The following is a 10,052-nucleotide window of genomic DNA, read 5'->3' as shown; positions in this document are numbered from 1 at the left end:
TCATCCAAAGGACCCGAGTTCCATATCGGCTTTTCCGCCGGGTCCAATTCCATTTCTTCCTCGCTCTCACTTTCACTTTCATCCACTCGGCGCAAATATTGTCTCTTTTTCGGTTGTTGTTCCGGCTGTTTACCCTTCCCTTTCGATGAGGACGAACTAGATCCCGCTTGTTCTTTCGTCTTAGCCATTCTCCTACACACATTAGAGCAAACAACACAACCAAACGAAACAAAATTAGACTCTTTCCTCTAAAATATCCCGACACTTGCTTGTTACTATGGTTGTAGATGTTAGTGAACCAAAACTTTTATAAATTTTTTCCAAAATTTGGGCATGGTGTCTCTACAATGTAGAAATCCCCAAAAGTTCACTACTTTACTAACAATCCTACATCTACAAACCATACTCATGTTCAAGAACAAGTAACAAGTCACAACTATGAACAAGCAAGTGGGTATGAACACACATCAACAATAACCTCAATCTTCACAATGCATCATCAAAATACAACAAATAAACTTCCATACCTTTGATTTAAGATGCAAGAATGCTTTTGAAACAAAAACTCCAAAAACCCCCAAAAATTTTCGGACTAGGGTTTGAAATTCGGATCCAAAAACTGCGTTTCCTTGTAAATCTCTTGACAAAATCAGAAACTACGTGAAAAATTAGTCAAGATAGACTCCGATTTCACTTAGTTTGGACAAGAATTGAGAAAGTTATGGAGAGTTGAAGGTTGGAGAAGAAGATGGATTTGTGGGTCTTGTGAAAAAGATGGAGATGGATGGTGATAGATAGAATGAGATTATGTGGTTAGGATGACTTCACGTGACCCGATGTTATCATTTGTTTTTTTTTATATTTACGGAACCCAAACGACGGATTAGCTTAAACTGCGTACCGTAACTTACGGTCAGACCGTAAGTTACGGTAAAACCTGGACATAAATTCCTACCGTAAAACAGTAGAGATTTACCGTAAAGGCCAGGCATTTTTATCACCACCGTAAATTACGGTCATACCGTAATTTACGGTACGAACTGGGCGTTTATGATTTCAACAAAATTAAACTTTTAAGTGTCATGTTTTTATATTTTTCAGTTTTTTTCGATTTTTTTTTATGTTTTTAAATTTTTTCAAAAACGTGTAAAAATCACCCTACCCCCTCGAAAGTCCCGTGTTGTCCTCAACACAATGTTAGAGCAATTCGTGACCCGAATATCCCCGTTTCAAACACGGATTTCAAGGAAATATGGTAATTGTGCAAATTATACAAAACAAAACAAAACAAACCACTACTATATACACGACCAAACCTGGGCCTTTCATGGTTGTTCCTCATCGACCGGGCGCAAGATGTAGCCCGCTTTATCAAGCTCCAAGTTGTTGATATCGTTCCCCTCCAAGTATGGCTTCAACCGGTGACCGTTCACCGTTTGTTGTTTAAGTGTTTGCTCATCTTGGATGTCTACGTCACCAAACCTTCCAACTCTCCGAATGACGTACGGGCCCATCCATTTGCTTTTAAGCTTGCTCGCGAATATCTTGAGTCTTGAGTTATACAACCAAACTTTTTGACCCACTTCGAACGTTTTCTTTCGCAATTTTGCATCATGCACCTTTTTGAGTTTATCTTTATAAGCCAATGCACATTCATACGCCTCGTCTCGAATCTTTTCTATCTCGCTTAATTGCAACTTTCTCAACTTCCCCACCTCATCATAATCCGCGTTTACCGTCTTAATTGCCCAATGTGCCCGATGCGCTAGCTCGATTGGCAAATGACAACCCTTTCCATACACCATCCGGTAAGGCGTTGTGCCAATAGGAGTCTTGTAGGCCGTTCGGTATGCCCACAATGCATCGTCTAACTTACTCGACCAATCCTTCCTATCCGTTCTAACCGTCTTTATGAGAATTTCTTTGATATGACGGTTGGACACTTCGACTTGTCCACTCGTTTGCGGATGGTAAGGTGTGGCAATTCGGTGATTCACGCTATACCTCTTCAATAATTTCCCAAAGTTGAAGTTCTTGAAATGCGAACCACCATCACTTATAATAACCCGTGGGATGCCAAAACGAGAGAAAATGTTGGATTGAACAAATTTACAAACTACCGAATGGTCGTTTGTTCGTGTTGCAATAGCTTCAATCCACTTCGAGACATAATCCACCGCTACCAAAATGTATAGGAAGCCATTCGAATTCGGAAAGGGACCCATAAAGTCTATACCCCATACATCAAATATCTCTACAACCAAGATTGATTGTAATGGCATCTCATCTCTCTTCGATATACTTCCCATTTTTTAACAATTTATACAATTTCTAGCGAACTCACATGCATCCTTGAAAATTGTGGGCCAATAAAACCCACATGAAAGAACCCGATAGCCTGTTTTGTGCCCACTAAAATGACCCCCACATGCAGACGAATGAGCATGGGTCAAAAGTTCCAACACTTCTGTCTCGGGCACACACCTTCGTATAACTTGATCCGGTCCAATTTTGAAGAGATCCGGTTCATCCCAAATATATTGCTTCACTTGAACCATAAATTGTTGTCGGCGCTTCTTGGTCCAATGACTTGGGATGGCACCCGTGGCTAAGTAGTTGACATAGTGAGCATACCACGGTGCAACAAAGGTGGAAACGGCTAAGAGTTGTTCATCGGGAAAACTTTCATTGATTTCACTAACATCATCGATCCCTTCCACCGGGATCCGAGACAAGTGATCCGCCACTACATTCTCACTTCCCTTTTTGTCTCGGATTTCTAGATCAAACTCTTGTAGCAACAATACCCACCGAATCAAACGAGGCTTCGCGTCCTTTTTCTCCATCAAATATTGGACCGCACTATGATCCGAATAAACCACCACCTTGCTCCCCCAAATATACGAGCGAAACTTATCCAAAGCATACACCACCGCTAATAGTTCCTTCTCGGTTGTGGTGTAATTAAGTTGTGCTTCGGATAAAGTCTTGCTCGCGTAGTAAATCACCACCGGCTTTCTATCAACCCGTTGACCCAAAACTGCACCAATAGTGGTATCGCTTGCATCACACATTATCTCAAACGGCTTCGACCAATCCGGTGGTGGCAAGATAGGAGCCTTGACCAAATGTTCCTTCAAAACAGTGAACGCTTGCATACACTCGTTAGTAAAATCAAATGGGACATCTTTTAACAACAAGTTGCTTAAAGGCTTAGTGATAACACTAAATCCTTTAATGAAACGTCTATAAAAACCCGCGGAAACCCTTTAGTGATAACACTAAATCCCCGGCAACGGCGCCATTTTGATGTCTGTCGTTAGTGACATGCAAAAAACCGAAATAAACTAGTAGCTAGAGTAAGTCGGATATCGAACCAGAGGAGGATTGTGGAAAGTGTCGTAATGAAAAGTTTAAATTAACTACTACAGAATTGGAAAATCAGTTTGTTTGATTGTGAGAATTATCTAAATTAACGAATAAAAATTGAGAAAAAGAGTGAGTGTAATAAACAATGATGAGAAAAGGTGATCACTCCGGGATTCAGATTGTGTGATTAACTAATAACTTAGCTGATTGTCATATTGGATACTATTGGTTAAACGATATAATTATCAACTATTCATGCAGTGAATAATTATTCAACCAACAAAGTATAATCGGATTTAAACGTATTTATGTCTCTGTCTAACACAGGATTCGTTTGTCAAACGAATTATAAAAACGCAAGTAAAGACCGTCTGTCACACGGTTACAATCCGAACTCAATACATAAAACAATAAACCAAATCAATAGTGTCTTACACAATCATTCACCCGAAGTGTCCCAAGAATGACCTTACACCCTTAACATTTTTCGGAGGTGGCAAAGATGATATTACCCGTATTTTTGCCTTATCCACCTCCATACCCCTTTCGGAAATTACATGACCCAACACAATGCCCACTTGCACCATGAAATGACTTTTCTCCCAACTTAGCACTAAGTTTTTCTCAACACATCTTTTTAACACTTTTTGTAATTCGTTGAGACAAGCATCAAAACTAGTGCCAAAAATGGAGAAGTCATCCATAAATACTTCAAGCGACTCTCCAACCATGTCCGAGAATATACTCATCATACATCGTTGGAAAGTTGCCGGAGCATTGCACAAGCCAAATGGCATCCGCCGAAAGGCAAAGGTGCCATATGGACAAGTGAAGGTGGTCTTGTGTTGGTCATCCGGGTGTATTGCGATTTGATTGTAACCCGAATACCCATCCAAAAAACAGTAGTATTTTTGACCCGATAATTTTTCAATAATTTGATCAATGAATGGTAGCGGGAAATGATCCTTAGAAGTGGCGGCATTCAATTTCCGGTAGTCAATACACACACGCCACCCGGTGACCGGTCGAGTGGCAATTTGTTCACCACTTTCTTCTTTGACTACTTGAATGCCGACCTTCTTAGGCACAACTTGGGTGGGACTCACCCAAGCACTATCCGAAATCGGATAAATAATTCCCGCATCCAACCATTTAATTACCTCTTTTTTAACTACCTCACGTAGGTTCGGATTCAATCGCCTTTGAGCTTCTCGTGTCGGCTTTGCATCTTCGGTGGTAATGATCTTATGCATGACAATAGATGGACTAATTCCCTTGAGATCGGCAATCGTCCATCCGATAGCTCCCTTGTTCTCTTCCAAAACTCCCAACAATGCTTGCTCTTGTGCCAACTCCAAATTAGAGGCAATAATGACCAGTAACGTGTCATTATCCCCTAAAAATGCATACTTCAAGTGGCTTGGCTAGTCTTTAAGTTCCAACTTTGGCGGTTCCTCTAATGATGGTTTGGTACCCGAATCTATCTCCGCCGGTAGACCTTCAAATTGATGAGTCCATGGTGGTCTACCTTCTTTTAACGCCATTGCATCTTGCTTTTCTTCTTCAACCCGGAGTGCATAAGCATGTACCTGTTCAGAAAAATCACACAGGCAAACATCCAAACCATCCTCCTCATACTCATGCGGGTTGCATCCGTCAACTATATCTGCCATGAAACACTCATCAACACCATTAGCATTAGAATTGTTAGTAAAAACATTCAAACGCATTTTTCGATTCCCAAAAGTCATGTCGACCGTACCAAATCTACAATCGATCACGGCATGAGCGGTGCTCAAAAATGGCCGACCCAAAATTACGTTTTGTTGTTGTTTTGGGTCCGCGGACGAGTAGTCCAAGACTAGAAAGTCGACCGGGTAATAAAACTCATCAATTTTTACGATTACATTTTGAACCATACCCCGAGGTAGCTTATGAGACAAATCGGCCAAAACAACCGTTGTCTCCACCCTTGCTAACGGACCAAAATCATATTGGTCATATAAGCCCCTCGGTAAAATACTCACCCCGGCTCCAAGATCTAGCAACGCCTTAGCCATTTGAAAATTACCAACTTGTATGTTAATCAATGGCGTACCCGGATCTTGGAGCTTAGGAGGAAGCTCCCCATTTAAAACTGCACTTACTTGCCCGGTTAAATCGACCCGCTTAGGCACTTTCTTCTTGTTTTGCCTTTTTTGTGTACATAACTCTTTTAAAAATTTGGCATAGGCGGGTACTTGTTTTATTGCATCAAGAAGTGGGAGGTTTATTTTAACTTGTTTAAACATGTCCCACATTTCTTCTTTTTAGGGACCTCTCGATGCAATAAAATTTTTCTTTCCCGGGTCAAGTAAAGCCGACGGAAAAGGGACTTGACTCGGTTCACCCTCAACTTTTTCACTCGTTTCATTTTCACCCAAACCCGGTTTGTTAACATTTAATTCTTTTGGTTTTACCGGTGAAACATCATCATCACTATCATTACCCGTGATGTCCTCAACTACCCCCTCAACCAACTCGGGTGACAAATTGGCTTTAAACTCTTTTCCACTTCTTAAAACACTAACATGATGAACATTAACATTACCTCGTGACGTACCATGCGAAGGGTTTACCTTAGTGTCACTAGGAAGTTGACCCTTGTTTTTCTTCAATTCAGCCACGTCGGTTGCTAGTTGACCCATTTGGGTTGTTAGTGATTGAATGCTTTTATCACGAACCTCATCCTTTTGCATCCGAACTTCATCGAGTTGGTTCCGTTTTTGCATCTCCATTTGCATGCTCTTTAGCATCTCCATCATCTCGTTTCCACCCGAAGACCCCCCTTGTTCTTGACCCGTTTGATATTGTTTTTTATAGCCTTGGTTGTTCCCACCTCGGTATCCACCTTAGTTATTGTAAGGTTGGCGTGAACCAAAGTTACCTTGGCTACCTTGAAAGTTCGGGTTAGCTTGATGTGAAGGGTTCCCATACCGAAAGTTTGGGTGGTTCCTCAACCCGGGGTGATAGGTATTAGAGTTCATGTTGTTGTAGTTTCTACCACCCCCTCCTTGACCTTGAACCGTATGGACTTCTTCATATTGCCCCTCCACCATCCCTTGGCAATTTTCAGCCGCATGACCTATTTCATTACACAAAGCACAAACATCATAAATTTGGTTAGTAGTTTGAACATTACCATCATCTATGGTGTGCACTTGAGGTCGGGCAATGGCCGGTCGCGCTCTCCTTGATGCTTGAGCTTTCCTCTTTGATGTAGTTGCCATGCTCTCCAAGAACTCCCAATCATCGTTCTCATAATTTGTACCAAAAGTCCCACCGGTAATGGACATTAGATCACGAGCATCTTCGGCACTCAATCCCTCGTGGAAGGCATTCATCAACTCCCATAATTCAATTCCATGGTGAGGGCAATTCTTTATCATCATATTGAATCGTTCAAATGCTTCATGGAACATTTCACCATGTTGTTGTTGGAAGCTTCTCAACCCCTTTCTTGCATCGTTGGTCTTTTGGGCGGTGTAAAACTCATCCAAGAAAGTTTGTTGCATCTCCCCCCATGTATATATGGATGCCCAAGGCAACGTGTAGAACCATTTCTTCGCCTTGTCTTCCAAAGAAAATTGGAACAATACCAATTTAATATCGTCAGCCGAGAACCCTTGACTCCCAAGAGTGTTACAAATCGAGTCATAAGCCTCCAAATGAAAGTAAGGCTCCTCCGTTGCTAACCCCTTATATTTTGGTAGACTTTGCAAAGAGTTGGTCCTCACTTCAAATGTTCTCCCTTGATCATTGTGAGGAATGACTACCGGTGAAGGGTTTTGAGTGATTACTGGCCTAAAATGCGCTTCGATGCCCCTCACATTTTCTCTAAGGTGCCTCCTTGGTACACCGAACCTACCTCTTGGAGGAATAGGACCCATTGGCCTAGGTACTTGCCCTTGTGGTGCAATTGGTTGTTGAAACTGTTGTTGTCGCATCGGTGGGCGTTGAGGTGGTCTTTGAAATTGCGGTTGTACATTTTGTGGCCGAATTTGTTGCAATGGGATAGGATGTTGCATTGGTGGCCCTTGTGGTCTTGGCCGAATGTGTTGTGGTATGAGTTGTTGTTGTTGTGGCATTCCACCGACACTTGCCATCCCTTGAGATTGACTTTGCACATATCCAAATTCTCCTTGATCACCATAACCCCCGTAAGCATACCCATCCTCATCATAACCTTCAAACTCCTCAAACCCTTCATCATACCCATCTCCTTGAATTCCTGACGAATGCCCAAATGGAAGAGTTGAATATTGAAAACCCGCTTGGTTCGATGGTCTAAATGTTGAAGTAGCATGGACAATGGTCGAAATTGGTGCTATGGTATGGCTTGAATATGATGGACCCGCACCCGGGAAGAAATGGGACAATGGCGGTATAGTAGTGGAAGGGTTAAAGGTAATGGTTGGCTCTTCTTGGGTAGTAATGGGTTGTGTGGTGTTGGTTGGTGTAGTGTCATGAGGTGGAGTAGGAATGGTAGTGGAATTTGGTATGGTTGTGTTTGGTGATGGTTGTGTGGAAGTAGGTATAAATGATGAAGTCGTTTGACCCGTTGTAGGTGGAATTTGTGAATCAGCCATGATGTTTCTTGGTGTAATTGGTGAAGTGGGTGAACCAATGATTCTGTTTTCTCGCAATAAAACCCTGTTTTGCCGTAACGTTCTTTCGATTTCCGAATCAAATGACAATGGTGACGCTTTGTGAGAGCCTCTAGTATGCATGCACCTGTAGAACCTGCACACTAAACACACCAGTGTAAACCCGAAAATAACAAAGCAAAACTAACAAACTGACACACGTTGCGCACTACTCCCCGGCAACGGTGCCAAAATTTGACGTGCTTGTCGTGGTACACGCAAATTTAATCCCAATAACAACTATAGATAGTGGTAGAAGGGTATCGAACTCAGGGAGTATGTGGAAAGTGTGTTGATTTTATAGCTTTGCGATTAAACTACAATTAACCTAATTTGCAGAAAATAAAGATCAATGAGTTGGATTGTTGTTTTAGAAAACTAAATTAATAACTAAGTTCAAATAAAGATTGGTTGTTTAACAGATTAGGAGAGCAATGACCATCTTAGGATTCACTTTCCTTTAACAATTGTGTGAAATTTCAACTAGAAAGAGTTACATAGACATAACTCGTACATACATAATCGAAGTGATAAAAGGGAACAAAGTACTCGGATTCTAATGCGAGGTTGTTTCCCGATGATCAATCAATCAATAACCAACCCTAACCCTTCCCGTGATATCTCGATTGCCAACGGCACCAAGAACGTACGATCGAGACTAGCAATTGCACTATCGATTAACAAGCTACAAACAATTATGCATATACCATGATATTCAAGCAACGCAAGTTATCATTCTAGAAATTCAGAAATAAACACACAAAAGTTCAAGATAAACCTTCACCTAAGATGATCACCGAGAGTTTTAGCCACGCATAGCTTGGTGAATCATCATAACAAGTAGTTCGATGTTCATACAAATCAAAATCACAAACCGAATGTTAGAAATTGTTCCAAGCCAAGCAAAATCACTCAAAATCGCCCCTAATGTCTCCAATAACCGGCCAATCATCAGAATCAATGAAAAGACACTATAAAACTGTTTTTAATGAGCGGTTACACTTTTCACGCAGCCTCCACCGTAACTTACGGCTCCACCATAAGTTACGGTGGATATGATGTTGATACGGTGAAGTTCGTCTGAGGTACGGTGGAATCCGGGCAAAAATCAAGTCCACCGTAAATTACGGTAGGACTGTAATTTACGGTGGCATGCTGATTATCCTTCTTTGTTTCATCTTTCACTCCACACTTGACCCGTTCAACTCCGAACCTTCCAAAGCTGCATTTTTCTTCACTTTAAGCCGCCAAACCCCACCTGAGACATAACAACAGTAGTTATCTAATTTGGGTTGTTAGTGATTGAATGCTTTTATCACGAACCTCATCCTTTTGCATCCGAACTTCATCGAGTTGGTTCCGTTTTTGCATCTCCATTTGCATGCTCTTTAGCATCTCCATCATCTCGTTTCCACCCGAAGACCCCCCTTGTTCTTGACCCGTTTGATATTGTTTTTATAGCCTTGGTTGTTCCCACCTCGGTATCCACCTTGGTTATTGTAAGGTTGGCGTGAACCAAAGTTACCTTGGCTACCTTGAAAGTTCGGGTTAGCTTGATTTGAAGGGTTCCCATACCGAAAGTTTGGGTGGTTCCTCAACCCGGGGTGATAGGTATTAGAGTTCATGTTGTTGTAGTTTCTACCACCCCCTCCTTGACCTTGAACCGTATGGACTTCTTCATATTGCCCCTCCACCATCCCTTGGCAATTTTCAGCCGCATGACCTATTTCATTACACAAAGCACAAACATCATAAATTTGGTTAGTAGTTTGAACATTACCATCATCTATGGTGTGCACTTGAGGTCGGGCAATGGCCGGTCGCGCTCTCCTTGATGCTTGAGCTTTCCTCTTTGATGTAGTTGCCATGCTCTCCAAGAACTCCCAATCATCGTTCTCATAATTTGGACCAAAAGTCCCACCGGTAATGGACATTAGATCACGAGCATCTTCGGCACTCAATCCCTCGTGGAAGGCATTCATCAACTCCCATAATTCA

General features: G+C 41.8%; 1 non-coding gene across 1 annotated transcript; it reads left to right on the top strand.

The window, feature by feature from the left end:
* The first annotated feature begins 6,768 nt into the window (after positions 1–6,768).
* LOC118491797 lies at positions 6,769–6,874 on the top strand. Its single transcript, XR_004892242.1, has one exon. It is a non-coding gene; the product is annotated as a small nucleolar RNA R71 (small nucleolar RNA).
* Positions 6,875–10,052: the final 3,178 nt, after the last annotated feature.

This window comes from Helianthus annuus, chromosome 4 (assembly GCF_002127325.2).
Source record: "Helianthus annuus cultivar XRQ/B chromosome 4, HanXRQr2.0-SUNRISE, whole genome shotgun sequence".
Lineage (NCBI taxonomy): Eukaryota > Viridiplantae > Streptophyta > Magnoliopsida > Asterales > Asteraceae > Helianthus > Helianthus annuus.
This window is presented reverse-complemented; position numbering and strand designations above follow the sequence as displayed.